Below are 20352 nucleotides of genomic sequence, written 5' to 3'. Positions count from 1 at the left end.
AGAGAAAGAGAGAGAGAGAGAGAGAGAGAGAGAAAGAGAATGGACGGAAGTTACGGTCGCATAGTTCTATATCGTTTCGTATAATACATGAGACTAAGGAAATTGTACGTGGTGGACCGAACAAACCGTTACGAGTAAATACGGGGGAAGAGTCATTATCACATTTTAGTGCAAGTCGACAAGTACTGTCAGATCTTGTTACGTTTTCTCTTGTCGATCGATTTCATCCTTGGGAAGTACGTATATATATATATATATATATATATATATAGAAAGCAATAGAGAGTCGTTTACCGAGTTACGTTCAAAAGAACGTAGAACGAACTTAAAGAAACTAAAAGAAAATTCCTCCTTCTCTTTCTCTTTATCCTTGTCCTTTTCCTCGTACTTCTAGATTCACGAATATCTCGGTTTTTAATTTTCATTTAAATTCGTCGTTAAATTACTTAACTCTTGATAACATGAGTACTTAAGCAAATTTTAGCTCCTTTTCTTTGAATTCTATTCAAAGAGTAAATCTTTTCGAATAATTTTTTTTATTGACGTCAACCGAAACGTATTGAAATAACGTATGAACGTAATTGATGCTTAATTCATATTTTAAGCTAATGTAAATTTATTAACGAAATGATATTTAACTGGACGATTTTAATGTGTTAGTATATTTGTGTCCTCTGTATCTGTATCTGCTACTGTTCCTTTTACCGAAAGTTGTTTTCATTTCATCTTGTTGTCACCCTTATTAAATAGCACAGTTAGTTTTTATAACGTTAAACATAAATAATTAAAGTGCATGAATAGACAATTTTCGCAGGAACGCGATCATAAAAAGAAGAAATTAACTGAAACATTATTATGATAGTTCGTAGAAATATCAAACGGGTATAAAGGGCGGGTACACACTGCGCGTGCATTGATGATGACTTCACAAACTCGGCTTGTGCGAAAAGGGCTTCATTCATCGAAATCGATCGACAGCGAGCACTGTTCTCGTTCAGAAACCGTCTGATCTTTCAAGCTGAAATTTGATTTGCGTGCTCTCGCATTTCGTATGTGAACACTCTCTCTCTCTCTCTCTCTCTCTTTCACTCCCTCTTATCCTTCTCACACCCTATCCTTTCTCCATCTCTGCAACTTGTTAATTACTTCAGCGAGTTCGGCACGGGCACACTGACAAAACATTTTTTACTACTGTCCGCCACCGCCCCTGCATACGACGTAGGAAAGGCACGAGTCGTCGTTCGTTCGCTCGTAAAATTGGTCACGTGGCGGGAAATATTTGGAGCGGGTGTGTGTGTGTGTGTGTATGAGAGAGAGAGAGAGAGAGAGAGAGAGAGAGAGAGAGAGAGGAACGTACGTGAAGGAAAAGTGAGAGGGAAAGAGGGAGAATGGTTTGGTACCTTGCGATCGAACGCGATTTGTTACGTAAGCGGGGGAAGGGAAAGTGAAAAAGGGACACAGAGAGAGAGAGAGAGAGAGGGAAAGGATAGAGATACGTGCAAGAGAGGAAAAAGGAAAAAAAGAGATAGGGTGCCTGGCGTCGAATTCGTCGGGCTCGTTTTGCCCGTGAAAATCTCTGTCACGTGCAAATGCGGAAAATGGATTTAAGTTGGTAACGAACGCGATCGTTCTTGAAACGAGCCGAGATGAAATTTTCCATCCCTTTCTCTTTCCCTCTCTCTTTCTCTCTCTTTCTCTCTTTTTTCCTACGAATTTTTATTCATCCTCTAGCTCGACGAATTTCTTTTTTTCAGAATTTTCTAAGATTACTTTTTTTATGATCTTAGAGAATTCTTCACACTCATCTCTAAGTTCACTTCTGTTTTTATTTTGTTTTCATTTTCGTTTTGTCTCATTTTTTTTCCATGTCGGACTTTTATTTCTGCGTTACTTTTTTTCTTCCCCTTTTTTACTTTTTTCTTTTTTTTTTTTTTTTTTTTTTTTTTCATTCACTATTTTAACGCGTTTGATAAGAATCTTTCTATTATTTATCGATTTCATTCGTATTCAACGGTGAGACGCTTTTTAATAGCCGAATGCAGGCAATATCTGAAAAGTTTTCCGTTCCTATACTACTCGTGCACGATTGGGGTTGAATAAAGGGAGGAAAAAGAGAGAGAGAGAGAGAGAGAGAGAGAGAGAAAGAGTGAAAGAGAGAGAATGGTTCGCTGTCCAGAGATACAATATCAATCGCTGAAAAATATTGTCAATCGCTGTGCAATTTCAACCATCTCTTTCTACCTTTTTCTCTCTTTATCTCTGTCTCTTTTCGTTCGAACCGCACACCGTTTCGATATTGCGAGATTCCCGAGTTTGAGGAGGATGAGGACGAGGAGAAGAAGAACGTGGAGAAAGAGTAGGAGGAAGAGGAAAAAGGGGGACGATCAGAATGGTCTACAAGTACCAAGAGCAAATAATGAATCGCCATCGTCGCTCGGACAATACCAAAGCCCGAATACGAGAGTTTGCGAAACAATTATAAACGTTGCATTCCCGTTACTATCTGACTATCGATCGATATTCCACTAATTTACATATTTTCTTCAGTTCCTCGAAACGGATGATAATTATGGGAACATATTTTAGTATTGCCCCATTACAATTAGGTATTTAATATAGACATTTATGTAAAGTTGAAAACAAAGCGATCAATATCATCGTTAATTGGTCGAATATTATTCTGTTTTCAATTCATTGTATTCACATACGTATTATCTATATGCAACGATAAGTTCGTTAATTTTTGTTTTGTCTGTCTTTTTTTTTTTTTCTTTGTTCATTCATAGTTTCTAAATGATCTCGGAGCTGATATTGTATCCATTAATTTAGCCACGTACTCGATCATTATTTCTCAACATGGATACTTCTCAGCATTATTATCAATGATAGTAGACGCACATGGAAAAGAAACGAGAGAGAGAGAGAGAGAGAGAGAGAGAGAGAGAGAGAGAGAAATAGAGAGAGAGAGAGTAACGAAAAGCGATTCATTCGTATTCGCGCAGCATTCGTGCGCTTCACATTTTGCGGAACTGTAATGTAATATCGGCGAAAGTTGTCGCGGGTTCTCCAACCATCGTCTCTGTGCTACTCTGGCTACACCACCCAGAGGAGAGAGACTTTAATGCAATTAGGAAATCAGACGGGTAATCGTATCATTTCGTTAATTAAAATTCATTTAAATCGCACGAAAATTGCACACGGAATAGTCATGCATTCGTGTATTCATATATAGCAGTGGATCTTTTCTCTTTGTGATAAAGAGATAAAGAGAAAGAGAAAGAGAAAGAGAGAGAGAGAGAGAGAGAGAGAGACAGACAGACAGAGATACAGAGAGACAAAGATAGAGAAAGAGAGAAATAGAAGAAGCGAACGGAGAATTTCGATCTCGGTTTTCCGGTCGACCACGAAATTTTACGGTGAATTAAAAATTTCACCCGTCCCAGAGTTCTCTCTGACTCTCGGAGTTGTGCTGTGAGGAAGCCGAAGATGAATAAAACATTTTGTTCGACGCGTGGGGCAGCAAGTCGATTATTCACGCAGCAGTAGTATATACACACGCGTGCGTCCACCTGAGCGTGAGTGGACCCGAGCACATTCGGTATGACCGATCTAAAAACCGGCAACTGGTAACCGTGGCTCGTAAATATCGACGATATCGAGGCGGAGGCGCCTCACGTTGGCACGTGTCTGCGTCCGTTTACTCCATCATACCACGGAAAACGCCGATGACAATTCATCGACGCTCCAAAATCGGCCTATTCATGGGGTATGCATTTTTTAAAAATAAAACTCCAATCGTTCCGGATATTTTCGAATGGGATACGTATGCATTCTGCGCGCTACTGTTGTATTTTCTCTCTCTTCCCCCCACCCCCCCCCCCATTCCCTCCCCCCTTCCCTCCCCTTTGCCTCCTGTTCACGCATCCTGTTGTTCGATCCGATCGAATTTTTATTCCACATGCTTTCTTTTATTCTTTTTATATCGTTTTATTTGCTTTACATACCTCAAAAACTGGATCGTTGTTTGTCTTAATCCGCGAAACTCGTTCTTTCGTTCATTCGTTCTCGGTAAAATAAAATGATCATAAATTTCTTTTCTTTTATATTTTTTCTTTTTTCTTTTTTCTTTTTTGTTTTCTACGTTATCTTCGATCGCTCGAAAGTGAAGCGAGTGAATAATAGAAGGTAGAATATCGTTAAGGTCACTGAAGTATCTCGTGTATTCTCATTGGGGAATAGTTCGAAGGGTCTCTATCATGAAATCGACGGTAGTGAAAGTCCCGTAGGATATCTCTATTGGGGAGAGTGGAGAGGGGGAAGGGAGGGGAGTGGGAAGGGGAGTTTGCCTCATTCTCGACCACGCTTAAATTTTATTCGCAGACATTATAAGAACACGTGACCGGATTCCTAGGGGACTTGTGTAACGTTACCACGAGGTGATAGATATGTCGATGTAAAACCAATGTAAGCGTAAAGGAAAATCGTTTAGCGTAATCGAAAGACGATACTTCGATACGAGTTAGATAGTCTTATTGAAAGAGAATGTGAATGAGAATAAAGAAAAAAAAGGAAATGAACGCATCAACGTTCTCGACCGTGCGAATTTCGTTCGTTTCCGGATTAAGGGGTTCCGACGAATCGACGTCGTGCTCGTTCCGTTCGTTAAATTTCGTTAATAGGATCATACGATCGGCCGGATCTCGATTGTTTGTTCTGAATTACTCGATAGCGATGCCAGCAGACTGTTAGGATCGAACAATTTCGCGATATAACGCGAAATCTCTTTATTGTTTGCCAATCTACCTATCGTCGCAAGTTACCGATCGTAAGCTCGCTAACGACACGCGTCACTGGATCAATCGTGAATGTTACGCTTTTATATATCTACTCACACACATATATATATATATATATATTTAAATATATATTATATATATTTTATAGAATATACAATAATATATACGTAATGTACGTATATATTATTTAGTACATTTCACATATATGTATATATATATATATATAAAATGTATATATATATATATACATTTTATATTTATATTGTATATATGTATATTCGTATATATACATTCGGATATATATATATATATATATATATATATATAATTTTATAATATATACATGTAAGTCCAAATTTCCTATTGGAAATATTTCCATAAGTCCATATTTTCAATAGAAAATTTGGACTTTATATAACTCATACATAATTTACATAATTTACATAATTTACATAATTTATATAAGAGAAATTAAAATAATATATAAATAGATGTAAATCACTAATTATATGGATAGAAATCAATGTTTGTTTTAGAACAGAATGTACGATATCCTTTATTTATTTCATCTCATTTATTCACTTTCTTTCCTTTTCTCTCTCTCTCTCCTTCTCTCTTTCTCTCTATTTCTTTCTTTCTTCTTCTTTTTCCTCATTTTACTAATCGTTCTTTCAATCATTTCAACATACATATACATACTTGTATATGTCAATTCATAGATGGTTCTACGATTCGATCTCGAATTGTTTTGAATAGTAAGAGTTTACAAAAGACATCGATTCTATCGACATGATTTCGGGAGCTTACGTTAGATAAGATACAATCATTAGCAAATATCCAAAGTGAGACTAGTAATCCTCGGAGTTTCGATTACTTTATGGTAAAGAGCGTAATTACGAAGCAAATGTATGGACGTGAGCTTTGCGTAGTATCAATGTTTATAGTTCTCCATTGACTATCAGGGATGTATATTTGTGTGTCCTCACTTCAACTGTACTGTTAATAATTTACTCGAAATGTCGGCAATTTGAAGCCTTCGCTAATGCATTCGTAGGTAGTAGGTTGTATATGTGTTACATGTAAAGTACATGTATTATACACTTACTTTGTGGAAAACGTGCGTATGTTGTGTGTGTGTGTATTCATACGTAAGCATGTATTACGCATTATAAGCGTAGCATACGTAGTAGGTACGTAATACGTAGGAACACGTCTATTGTATTAAATGTTTGCTCTCTCGATATTGTAGATCCATTACTTGGATTTCACTGAAAATGTCCATTTGCCGAGATGACGTTACGTTTAAATATCCTTCTAGGGATAGTGCACGACTGAGAAAGACTCTCGACGAATCCCTATACGCTGATAGAAGCAAGTAATTTAGAAAGCTTTTTTTCTTTTCTCTTTTTTTCTTTCTTTCTTTCTTTCTTTCTTCCTTCCTTTTTTTTCTTTTCTTTCTTTCTTTCTTTTTTCAAATGTGGTTGTCATGATCTTCACCATGAAATCTACGGAAATCATTTTCTCGAGATCTCTTTCCATCTCGTACATAAGTATCTCGTTCATATATATAATCTTACCCAAGGGACACGTTTATGTCCTATGTATTACATATATTTATATATATATATATATATATGTTTATGGATACATATCGTTACTCTTTATAGGAGACGTGTTTAGACAACGACGTCCTTTCTACGCGTTTAAACACACCGTTTAGGATCGCATTTATGAACAATAGCGATTCTCACGGGCGATTACACGAAGTTACTCGCAAGTTTACTCTTACAACGAGTATCACTCGATAATTACGCGAGCGTCGTGTAACGTCGAGACAAGAAGTAGAAGGTGGTAAAGCTTGAAGGAGAAAGAGAGGGGCCAGGAGGGAGAGTGGAATTGCCGTGATTTTAGAGATGAGATTTGGGCAAAAATCTCGGGAGAAAGGAGAAATTAAAACGATGCAACGAAGGAAGGAAATGTTTTGAAAGAAAGAGAAGGGAAAATGAAAAATAAAGAAGAAAAAAAAGAAGAAGAAGAGAAAGAAGAAGAAAAGAGAGAGAGAGAGAGAGAGAGAGCAAGAGAGAAAAGAGAGAGAGAAAGAGAAAAAGAAAGAAAAAAAATATTTACTGAAGGATGCTTCGAAAATTTACTTTCCGAGTCGTCTACTTTCTATGGAACGACGAATGAATAAGATACTCTGCCTATTCAGAGATTGAATCGAACGCGTGCTCGAGGGGTCGAGCTTTGTTATCGACTGTCATCGTTATTCTCGTTATCAACGTTGTCAACTCTTCTCGTTCTCGTTTCTCTCTTTCTCTCTCTCTTTCTCTATCTATCTATCTCTCTCTCTATCTCTCTATTTCATTCTTTCTCTCGCGAAACTTCGAGCCATTTAATCCGACGATTCTCGCCGGTGCAGCTTATTTTGAATCCCGCTTGTCGCGCCCTTCCGTCCCAAGAGAATTTTTTTCTCTAGCTACTGGAAATTCCGTCTCCTTGTTTTTCTTTTCTTTCCTTTCCCTCCCCTTCCCACTCGACTCCTCACCTACCACGTCCTCTGTCCCCTTCCTCCTCCCCATCCTTCCCTTCATCCTCCTCCTCGTCGTTCTGGTTTTTCTTTTTTGTTTTTATTTTTTTTTTCTTTTTTGTTTTTTTGGTTACATTTTTTTTCCTTCCTTCTTACGAAGCTATTACTTTTGTTGCTTCGTCCTGTACGATTTAAATGCATCGAGTTAATACCGAAGAGGAAAAATTACTTAGTAAGTATTTTTTCCCCGGCATACGGTATATATGTATATATACATCATGTGTATATATTATGGATATATATATATATATATATATATATATATATATCATATGGCATTACCATTTAAATTCTCGCACGTGTATACGTTAGTATTATTTCGAAAGGAATTGTTAGTTAGTAAAGTCGATGGTTAATTATAGAATTTCATAATAATCGAGACGTCAAATCGTAGTCATTTCTTGTTATTCAATTGGTCGTTTAATATGTCATTTAAATGCCTGGAAGAATGCTTGTGAAATTAGAAATAGTGTAATCGTGTAATTCTATGCAACTTCACGGAGTACTCTTATCTGAGAGTACATTGTATTATTTGATTGCATCTCAAGTCTTTCCTCTTTCTTTCTCTCTCTTTCTCTCTCTCCTTCTCTTTCTCTTTCTCTCTTTTTCTTTTTTATTCATTTCTATCTGATGGCAGAGTGTCATTGACATCTGGAAGGGTATGTATATATACATACGTACATACATACGTACATACATACGTACATACATACGTACATACATACATACATACGTATATATATTATGGATCGCGTCGGATCATAATCATTATTATCACTTCTTGGCTGCGTTAGCTTGTGCACGCTTTTAAATATCGATTGCACTCGACTCGTTGTTGAGACGAATCTAACTTCCTACTTCGTCCTTATTGTGAAACACAAGCGTATCAAGCATGACAGATATGATACAGAGATTACGTATACACGTACGTATTTATTTATTAACACGTTCCGTGCCAGTCTGATTTTTGGATACTTTCCGTTCGGGCCGCATGGGACATGCACGTCTTATGCTTTACGATTAAATAGTTTTGCTTCTAACGTATGTCTTACAATCTGTACAATAATAACAAAGATCATAATTATCAAGAAAAGGATATAGAATTTAAGATGCATAAAAGCAATATACATGGCATTAAGATCTCGAGACTTGACTTTACAATGAAGCTTTTAAAAATTCTTCTTTTTACAATGAGAATTCCAAATTGCTTGAAAAGAAAGTTCAATGTGGGACGCATACGCGCTAAAGTAATCTACATTTGTAATATTTTCTTATTAAAAAGTAATGTTCGAAGTTTTTTCTTTTTTTCTCCAAGTAGTTTCTCTCTCTTTCACTCTCTCCCTTTTTCTCTGCTTTTGGACAGTTTTCGAAAAATTGGCCTATCTTGGCCATTGTTCCTTGACATTGGATTAGCATAATCAAGAAGCTTTCAGTTTTAAAGTATTTTTTCTTTTTTCTTTTCTTTTTTTTTTTTTGTTCTTTTTGGAAGAAGAGTCATCGTGCTAATACACTTTTGCTAGAGAGTAGAACGTAGTTACTTTACTATCAGGCCACTTTTCACGAGGTGCGACTCTAAATTACTTCTTCTTTCTCAGTTTCCCAAGGAGTAAAGTACCTTCGGCGACTTGAATATTTTAAGAAGTCGGAAGTTCTCTATTCTGAGAGAATATTGATCCTCTTGTATTTTTTGTTAGGCCTTTAGACTTTGTTCGACGAATTGACTAATCGAAAGATTTAAACAGATCGATGATACTTGTTAGTATTTTCTTTTCTTTTTCTTTTGTTTGTTTTTATTTTTCATCGGATATTATCCTTTATCTCTGTCTCATAAATAACTACGATTTATTTACGCCGAAGCTAAGAACTGTTTGGAGTAATAGAATCCAATAAGTATTCATTGATACTATTCATCGTGTCTCGAGAAACGATATAATTCTTTCGATTTAAAATTATAAAGATCTCAAGTACTTCATGTTGGTTTATATTCGATGAATATACCAATCTTTTCCAGGAAAAAGAAATCAACTAGGTTGAAAGGATATAAGCTTCGATGAAAGGGCTGAGAACGTGGGTGTAAAGTTGAAGGAGGGTAGAAGAGGGATTATTGAAACCACATATGCTCCCTCTCGGTAACTTCTCTCTTTCACGCCGTTCGTACGACTCGAAATGTTGGATAATGAAGAGAAACGAGATAAACAAATTATTAGAATGATTGTTTATGTTCAACGATGATGATTTATAAATAAAAATATTTTTTCTTGGAAATATATTAAGAAAAAAAAAAAAAAGAAAAAGAAAGTTGATATTTACGTTTAGATAAGATGGATTTAATACGATCTAAAATTTTATATCGTTAAATATATATATATATATATATATATATATATATATATATATATATATATTTCTTTTATAGAAATATATCTTTTCTTTTTTTTAATCTATAAAAAAGATATTATATTTGTTTCATAGTAAAAGCTCAACGGGATATTAAACAGCTTTGCTCGGTCGTCGGTACATGATTTTCTTTATATACGTTCGATATCAATCAGACATGAGAACCACTGCCTCGGGAAGCAATAAAGGCTCGATTTACCCAATCTAAACATCCTGTCTTCATTCGTCGGCTTTCCAGTCGTGCGACGATGGAACGTACATTAATCGATATACATATGACGAAACTATATACATATATATTTTCATGAGCATATATATATATTTGCTCATGAAATATTAGCTTCGATATGATTGGATAAATTGTTTCGCGTTTAATATTTAAATAGAAAAAAAAATAAAAAGGAAAAGAAAAACAAAAGAAAAAAGACAAAAAATCACTCCGAGCGTGGGTATCTTTTTTGAATAAAGTTAAATAGTGGATTGATACGATGGGAAATATTTTCAATTTTTTTTTTTCTTTTTTCTTTACTTTCACTATTATTTATCGACAATCGAATAATTGATTGTGTTTCACGGTTACGTTGTTCAATTTAAAAAATGAAATGATATCTCTTTTCGTTTTTTATTGACGAACTACTTCTCTACGTTGAATCATACAATCTACTGAATGTAAACATATATTCTAGTAAAGGTATTTTTGTAGTTCGCAATTTCGCAATTTATGATATAACTTGGATTCTCAGTTGAATATATATATATATATATATATATATATATATATATATATATATATAATATATACATATATTAGAGTGGGTTATAAACACGAGAATAAAGTCCTTGAAGAAAACGAAAAGTTTCTCAAGTAAGAAGAAGGACTCGAGCCGCTCTTATAAACATTCTTATATTTGGCCAGGCAGAAAATGTCTTTCCCGAATTTCATTTTATTTTCGTGCTAACGCGCATTCTTACGAAAATGTTCGCAGTGGTGTCTGCGAACTTTTGCTGGAGAGTTTCGGAAGATGGAATTAGCTTTTAAGTTAATGAACTCGAGAAATTCCGTGGTCAGTTGTTCACGAAAGGCAAGGAAGTATTATGAGCTTGGAATAAGTTGCTTTTCAACTTTTACCTTAAGCACATGTATCCTCCATGAAATGGTACTTCACTCGTAGGTATATATACTATATACACATACATACATACATGTATATATATATATATATATATATATATATCGCAATTCAACCAAGCTCTCTTTTCTATAACTTTCAAGATGAACGATCCGTAGACGCTCGTAACTTACGGTGAGAAAGTAATTCGAATAAATCTTGCTTCTTAAATATAATATTATACACTCGTGATAATAAATTCGTATAAGTTCGCGATATATGAATACGTTTCTTTTTGCAATATAGATCGTCGATACGTATATGTATATGTAAAAATGAAAAAGGGTGAATGAAGTGGTGTACCGTTGGTAATTAGGTATGTAAGTAAGTAGTACGAATAAAAGAATACGAATGACAGAAAAGTGGAGTGAGAAGATCGTTGTCAGGCCTTCTTTTATGATCAACTACTGATCGATGACGATCTTTAATCGGCAAATTAAAATCGATCATACTTACGAATATATTTATCTACTAGCGTGCCACGAAACAATGTTTATGATTTTTCAAACGATCCCAGATCGATCAACAACGTTTTCTATTTCCATACTTTATAACACGATATTGCTCTTCTCCGCATCTCTCATCCTTTCTTCTTCTTCTTCTTCTTCTTCTTTTTCTTCTTCTCATTTTTTCTTTTTTCCTTCTTTTCTTTCTTTCTTTCTTTCTTTCTCGGTTGCCCTGTGGGCGAGGCTTTACGAGTTAACCACTTTGCGGGTCCGAAGACCACGGAAGGTGGATGGGAAGAAGATGAAGACGAGGTTGGACGAGAGAAAAGGGATAAAAAGATAAGGTAAAAGAAGATGAAGAAGAAGAAGAAGAAAAAGAAAGAGAAGGAGAAAGAGAAAGAGGAGGGAGAAGGAGAAGGGGAACGGTAGAAGAGGAAGAAGGAACGTGAGGAGGGAGGGAGTAAAAAAAAAAAAGGGAAAATCCTCGCGAAACCGTGAGAGCAAAAAGTGTACGAGGCATACCTCGTGCGTCTCGTTGAGGAGGAGAGAAAATGAAAAATCTGTTGAACTAACGTTCATTGGAAAATTGCAGCCAGTCGCCTTCGAAACATGATGATTAATGTAAGAGAGACGTCATATATAAATATATATGTACACTCACATACACACAAACACATCTATGCGCGATCATTTACCAGCTTACGTATTTTGTGTATTAATCCGTGTATTGTATATGCGCGCGCGCGTGTGTGTGTGTGTGTGTGTGTAACCTGACGTACTTATATAGAAATTTTCTCGAAATCTCTATCCGTATCTTCTAAATATATTCGTAACAATTTCATATTTTTTTAAACCTGTGCAGTGATTTCTGTTAGATCTTAATCTAACTTGGAAGATTCGCAATCATTTGTTAATTTTTTTTCGCGCTTTATTCTCGTATTATATATCGTTATCTTGGAATAGTCATTCTCGAGGATTTCAATGAACGACGAAGCGATTTAAAAATTAAAAAGAAAAAAGAAAAAAGAAAAGAAAAAAAAGATAGATACAAACCGATCTATTAATCTGATACATTTCATAACTTCTCTTGTAGATATACGATATAGGATAATCCATTGTCACCATTTTTTTTCTTTCTTTTTTTTTTTACATTAGATTACTTCTCTTAAAAAAAATATCAATATATATATATATATATATATATATATATATATATCGACAAAACGTTATAAAAAAGAAAAAGATCTTAAAAATATTTCAAATGAGCGCTGACCCGCCCATTCGACGTTTCACGATCTACAATAAATTTTAGATTTTATAAATCGATCGTATTGACATTGAGAATCACTGTTAAATCATACGATTAACTAGCCCCACTCCCCTATCAACCGTCTCTTTATTTGTTTCTCGCTATTCCCCCCCTTCTTTCTCTTTCTTTTTCTTTCTCTCTCTCTCTCTCTCTCTCTCTCTTTCTTTCTTTCGATTTTTCTACTTCCCTACCATCGACCCTAAGCTATGCTCATGTCTATACGCCTACTTCTGGGTTGGAGCACTGACTCGAGAGGGTTTCTGCAAGGTGGAGAGGTCGGTGGTACACCACCTACGGTAACGGAGTCGGAGAGAGAAGTCCTTAAAAACAGATCCATTAAAGTTTTTCCGGCGTTTTCAAGGTGCTAGTGGATGCTCAGAACGGAGTAAGATTGCGCATTTCTGTTATTCGTATGTGTATATATATATATACATATATCTGGCCATGACGTACATATATATATATATATATATATATATATATATATATATATCTGGTCATGACGTACATATATGTGTATATATATATCTGGCTATGATGTATATATATATATATATACATACATATATATACGTATATACATATATATATAGATATATATAAATATATATATATATACATATATATATATATATATATATATATATATATATATATGTGTGTGTGTATGTCATAGCCAGACGGATTCCGGTAGTACCATAACCACTTGTCGCTCGATATAAGGGAAAACTCTCTTGGTACTACTTGCTTCCTCTCTCTTTCTCTCTCTTTCTCTCTTTTACTATTACTTTGGAAATTTCTTTCCTCGTTTGCTATCTCCGTTCGTTCTATAAAGATTATTATTCACTTTCTCAATATTCTTTTTCTTCCTTTCCATATTTTATATTTCTCTCCCTTTTTCTCTCTCTCTCTCTTTCTCTCTCTCTCTCTCTCTCTCTCTTTCTTTTTCTCTCAAATTATGGCCATTGTAAATCTATAGAGAATAAGATTTTGTAAGCCATTTTGTGAATAATTTTGTAAACGATATGAACTCGATATTAGAGAACTATCACGTAGGATAAACCTTTACATCTTATCTTATTTTTTAAGAGTATAATACTGGAATAATCTTAATTTAACTAAAACGTTTGTTTATCTCTAATAGTGGAATGCAATCCGAGAAATAGAAGGAGCGAGAATGCTCGTAATAATTTGTCGTAACAACCAGAGATATTGTGTCTACCTGTGTAGAGTAATAATGGACTCGGTCGGTCGTATTTGTCGCTTGATCATTAGAACCTACCCTTACTTCGAGCTTATTTACTCTTATAGCTTTCAGAGATATGTAATCGACGTGGTTCCTATTGTGTTCAGTATTATTATTGTACGTATAGAATTCGAATGATTATTATGATTATTATAGATTCGTATGGCTTATTACGATCATATATGCATTTTACATATATATCTAATTTCTAATAATTCTATCTATATTTTTATTTTATTGAATATTTTTTATTATTTTAACAAAGGATATTAAACATTATTTCGTATTTCATCACGTTCGAATCCTATAAGAGTAGTAAGTTCGGATTGGCGAAATGATTTCTATCTCGTAGAAATTCATGGACGATACTAACACGAATTTCTCTTCTCTCTAATCGATTACGTTGTATCCTCTGGTTCTCGGTAACAAGCGTACGTGACATCACGGTTATCAGCCAATTAGAACAGTTATTATCGAGTTACAGCGGTTGATCTATATAGTAAAAGATATGAGGTTTGGTCAACTCCATATCATCGATTGAAAGGATGGATCTTTAAACGATAGTTTCGAGTATCTCCACGTTAACTTTTAATCATCAGTCTCTGGATTTCAATGATTAGTAGGTATTTTCTCGAATTGGTCGGACGTGAGTCGATTACAATCCTTTGTGATATCACAAAGCTTTGATAGTTGTCCTTCTTTGATGATTGAATGTACGTCAACGACGTAATAAAATTCGCGACGTTTGTAGTTTTAACATCGAAATTTTCAATAGTACAATATTGATCTGAATACTCCTTTTTTTTTTCTTTTTCTTTTTATCTTTAAAGTAAAATAAAATAAAATAAAATAAAATAAAATCAGATAAAATCAAATAAAATAAAATGATGTAAAATGAAGTAAAATCCATTGCCCTTTCTCTTTTGGTACGAGTTCATTTTCGAATCGTCGAGAGCAATCCCAATAAAGAGACTAAAATTGTACCGACGTAAGCCATATAATCGCGCGTCACATAATGGAGCTCTTTCTGCCATTCGACTGATCAAGGGCAACTTCAGATTCTTTCGTAATGAGGCTACGCTTCGACGGTTTCTTCGCTTTATCTCGAAATAAAACGAGCATATAGGAAAGGAAAGGAAAGGAAGAAAGAAAGAGAGAAAAAGAGAAAAAAAGAGAAAAAAAGAAGTTCTTTATCGTAGAAAACGATGCTTACTTCGCTGACGTTTCCCTCGTTTTCCTTTAACGCTCTTCACCTTTTGGCAGTTATCGACGAGAAAACGTGAGGAAGGTCTCGTTTACGAGATTGACGTAGGTCGTTCAAAGACGGAGCAAACAGTTCGATCGCTAACCATGAAAATTGTGCTAAGTGTATGTAGAGAGATAGAGAAAGAGAAAGAAAGAGAGAGAGAGAGAGAGAGAGAGAGAGAGAGTGAAAGGACGAGGGTGAGAGGATAAAATGATTTGACGTCCTCGAGGGAACAAATTCTTGCTCGTAAACCGTACGATCAACACCCTCGGTTGTTTCACAGAGAAACTGGGTTAGGGTCGTTCACAAATTAGCTTATAGCTTCGTCCTCTTCAGTCGCTTCTATGGATAGGGATGAAATACTGGAATACTAGAATACGGGAATTGTCGTTCGAATGTTGGTTTTCCAACATCATGTTGAATTTGCTTATTCGAAATATATCTAACAGTACCAGGAGAGAAAGATCATTTCGACTATGAAATTCGTGCTTCTATTGATTTAGGTTCTATTTGTCATATGATGAATCGAGATGGTTGTAATGCAGACACACACACATTTTTGTATATATGTACAATGGATTTAATGTAACATGTCGTTTTGTAATTTCTGACAAAATAATTCGTAATATTTGACAAATTTAACAAGAATCGACTTTGAAGATTTCTCGAAAAGATTTTTCGTAGAATTATAGGATGACTATATTTCTATGTCAAATCGATCTGGTTCAGGATAACCGAGGACCATCAAACTCCTTTCGACGTGGCCATTAGCGTTGACACGAAGAGATTCTGTCGACTCGACGTGGATTCAACTAAAGGGCTTGGAGTTAGTTGAAAACTGAAAGCATTTCTTGTGAATATTGACAGATAACCGGACTTCCATTTACGCTTACTCAAAGATTGCCCAAACCGTCTCCATCTTTTTACCCATGAAATTCATTTAAAAGCGTTCCGTACGGATTATTCTCAAGACGAATAATAAGTACCTGTCCTTTACAAACGAAGATTTTTTTTTTTATTTCGTTTGTATTAGTTAAAGGCCGTTTAAACGGTATAATAATAATGATAATCAATCTATAAATTAATAATAATGACAATCAGTCTTCCATCAAATTTATTCACCTGATCTATTATTTATTTACTTATTTTTGTTTGATTAAAAAAAAAAAAAAAAATAAAGAAAAAAAAAGAAACCAAGAAAGATAAAAAAGAAAAAGAAAATGATCGTTGTTCTAATAAATGAAATTAATTTAATTCGTTACTAAAAACTATATTCATCATTGTAAAAATATTTATACGTGAAACTAAATATAAATTGAAATTAACGATCGGGCGATCGGTGAATAGCGTCCTTCGAAGTCTTTCGTGAACGAAAGGGAGAAAGTTTGCAGCGTCCCATGGAGATTTATAAATAGATACGTAGTACGTTGCTATTGCGGGAAAATTTAAAATTAAGTATTTCGTTCTGCCATTCGACACACGTATTGAATAGAGTGCACATATTTAGTAGGGGAAAATAAAATCAATTTCCTATTGTCGACGATAAGAAATAGATAAATATCTTGAAAAGATATCGTGATAGTTTGATAATTGATTTATTTTATTGTTAGAAAAAAAAAACAAAAGAAAAAGAAAAGAAGAAGAAAAGAAAAAAAGAAAAATCATTGACAAATCGACAATTTATTTCTTAAGTAGAGTAAGTGATCGATGAAAAAGAAAAATGAGGATAGAGATAGAGAGAGAGAGATAGAGATAGACAGAGATCGACAGAGAGAGAGAGAGAGAGAGGGAGAGAGAAAGATGGAGAGAGAGACGAAGAAAAGTAAAAGAAAGTTTGAAACGTGCTCATGCTCTAAAAATCCATGCAGAAGTTTTGGAAGCTTAACGACAACGTGAATTTGTTTAAGATGGCGGTACAGTAGAAACGGTGCGGGCGTTCATACGAATGGAAATAAATCCTCTCGGAAAGGTCGTTCCTGCACGTGAGGCGTGCAGGAAATCCTGAGTAAATCCAAACAAGCTTGGTGTATACGGGAAAGGAAGGATCAGGTCTTTCCACCTACGATTTCGAAAAGGGACGTGGTTTTATTTATAGGGACTTTGGGGCCGTCTCGTGCCGGCACATGCCACGCGCGTATGCGAACGGAATCGCGGGCGTTAGTTGCGTCTTTTACGCCTGTAAGAATAAATTATTTGGATAAGAGTCGCGGTTAAAGGTTACTGGCGTGGTTGGTCTCCTCCTACTCCTCCTTCTCCTTCGTTTTTCATGAGTAGAGATGGCGTTCCACGAAAAACGGAAAAATCTTTTTTCTGTCATCCTGGTCCGAGCTTCGTTACTACAAATTTTCGACGAAATTTATGATCTCTTTTTTTTCTTTCTTTTTTTTTTGTCCTTTTCCTTTCTTTTTTTTTTTTTGTATACTTTTCTTCTCTTTTTTTCTTTCGAAGAATATATCCTGTCAAGCTTTTTATCTTATTTTCGGAATGTGTCTATTTCAGGACTATTGTCGAGTATATAAAATCATTTTCTGCACTTCTTCGTTCTCTTCTTTGACGAGATAAAGGAAAAGATGGTAATATGAAACAGGTCTTTTAACTTATGTAACATGTGACTAGTATTTCATGTAACTTTTTGTCTTTATGTTTCACGAAATACCAAGATGAACAATTAAACTGGTCGAAAGATATAGAAAAAAAAAAAAAAAAAAAAAATAATAAAATAATCAGAAATGTCGTAAAATTTAGATTTGAGAAAATTGATATGGGAAAAGGATTAAATATGTTCGAAAGGAATATTTTTTAATACATAAATCATGAAGATAAACAATATAAATACATAGAAAAATACATGCAAAAAAATATTAAAATTAACATAAATTTTGATGCACTATCATGTATACGAACAATATAATCAGTTTATATATTAGTCCAATAAAAACAAAGATTTCTAGATATTAGGAACGGAAGTCACGCACACGTAATATTTTCTTTGTCACATTTAAAACAGTTTGCATACATCCGGTCAGATACATAGGAAATGGAATTTCATGGTTTCCATATTAACACCATTCATCCCGTATTACCATGATTTCTATATTACAAACATTTTGAAAAACTATTTAAATGCTATTTAAAAGCTTAAGTTAAAATAGATTATCGGCACATTTTACTCAGTAAAAAGATAATTAAGCAATAATCTTCAATTATACAAAAACGTTGACAATTGCGAAAAGAAATTTTGTTCTTTAGCCTTAACATCGTTATTTCATAAAATTGAATTTTTGTTTTATTGGGAGATCAGAGTACATTTGTTAGAGTACTTGCGTAGGTATAATAGAACTCAAAAGTTCGCATCCTATATTATCAACTTTTTCTCTGAATGAATTAGTTATTTATTCTATCTATCTATGGTTCTTATTCTATATATATCATTTTATGGGACAAGATATATTTTTTAACGAGTGGTTTTACGGATAATAGGTTAAATTTAGATCTTTTCCTTTTTTATTTTCTTTTTCTTTCTTTTTTTTTTTTTAACAAGAAAAAGGAATATAATTAAAAACTTGACACACACTTACTATTCCTAGTGTTTGATTTGTAAATCAAACTGTGTTTGAAATACTTACGTTCTTTTTTTTTTTCTTTCTTTCTTTCTTTCTTTCTTTCTTTCTTTTCTTATTTTGTCTCGTCCTTTGGCTGATCATTCGTCTAATGGCCAACTAAATATTGACTTTAGGGTAGTAGATTTAGTGGCGGACAGTACGTTGTTTGCGTTTTCTTCCTTGTGTAAGAATATATATACATATATATATGTATATATATATATATATATGCATATATATATATATATATATATATATATATATATATATATATATATATATAGAATTCAATCGTATATAGTTGAATGTATTACGATGATGTCTACGTCGTACCTACGTAGATGCAACGACGAATCCTCTTAATAATCCGATAGATGAGACAAGACAAGCCAATGATCCAATTAAAGACGACAATCTCGATAAGAGGATTAACAATTAAAGATTCCTTGTTAATAAAGATATTTAAAATTTATGTTGTAATAATTTTATAAAAATGATGATTTTGTAAAAATGATAAGATCAAAGGAACGAATTTATTTTTGAAGAAATATATATATATATATATATATATATATGTATATATATAAGTACCAGATGTATTTCATTGAAGATAAATAATTTATAAGTTTGAGTACCTCTATTACAATGACTTCGAAGAAAAATGTCCGTTCTTTTCTTTTTGCAAGTTTTTCTCTTTTCAACGACTATTTCGTTGGTCGGTGATATAAAACCAGCGAGTTTTTAATGGACTGCGGACAAACAGGCGAACGTGCCAGAAACTCGCGTTTCACGATTGCACAGAGTACAAAAATATATATGTATATATATATGTATGTGTGTATATAGATATATGTATATACATATATACACAAAAATATATGTGTTTGCATGTGTATCTATAGGGGCCTTCGCGTATATCTAGTAGGATTATGTCAGCTCGAATGTCAGCTTGATTCGTTTTCAAAAATTTGAAATTTAATGCTTGTTAAAAAAAAAAAAAAAAAAAAGAAAAAATTGTTCTAGATGTGTTTTAGTATGTACATAAATATGCATCAATGAGATTCATATGACATAGAAATTCTCAAACTTTCAAAGTAATAACATAAAATAAGCAATGAATTTTTTTTTTAACGATTTTGAAATTCGACCAGACGGTATTCGATTGGATTTTATATCTTCTAAATTTTTAATTGATGAATCTCTCGCGTTAATCGTTATGTCATTTCCCTTTTCCATCGAATTTAAGAGACTCGCGGGAGATAGACGAATAGGGAGGAGGGGGAATCTCGAGAGAAATTCGCCACTAGAGGATCCACACGGCGTAAATGCAATTTAGATTGCAAAGGGGATTTCCCGTGTGTCTACTGGATCATCGTATTTCCTTGCAACAAGTGATACTATTTCTCTCTCTCACTCTCTCTCTCTCTCTCTCTCTCTCTATCTATCTATCTGTCTATTTATCTCTCTTGCGGTCTTTCGCCTTCTGTAGAATCTCGAGTACATGTACTACATACTATATATGTATACATATGTATATAAGGCTGAGTATAATGT

The 20352-nt window shown here is 34.0% G+C and overlaps 1 protein-coding gene across 7 annotated transcripts in view; it reads left to right on the top strand.

The window, feature by feature from the left end:
- LOC124948844 overlaps window positions 1–20352 on the top strand; it is a 434489-nt gene that overhangs the window by 10556 nt on the left and 403581 nt on the right. The window contains exon 1 of one of the 7 annotated variants that reach the window (XM_047493072.1): window positions 11879–12016. The exons of the other annotated variants lie outside the window; for them this stretch is intronic. The gene's annotated coding sequence lies outside the window, so the exon portion shown is untranslated. Of the gene's footprint in view, window positions 1–11878; window positions 12017–20352 lie in introns of those variants that run through there. 7 annotated transcript variants of the gene reach the window in all.

This window comes from Vespa velutina, chromosome 4 (assembly GCF_912470025.1).
Source record: "Vespa velutina chromosome 4, iVesVel2.1, whole genome shotgun sequence".
NCBI lineage: Eukaryota > Metazoa > Arthropoda > Insecta > Hymenoptera > Vespidae > Vespa > Vespa velutina.
Note: the sequence above shows the minus strand (reverse complement) of the source record. Positions and strands in the feature narration are given on the sequence as shown.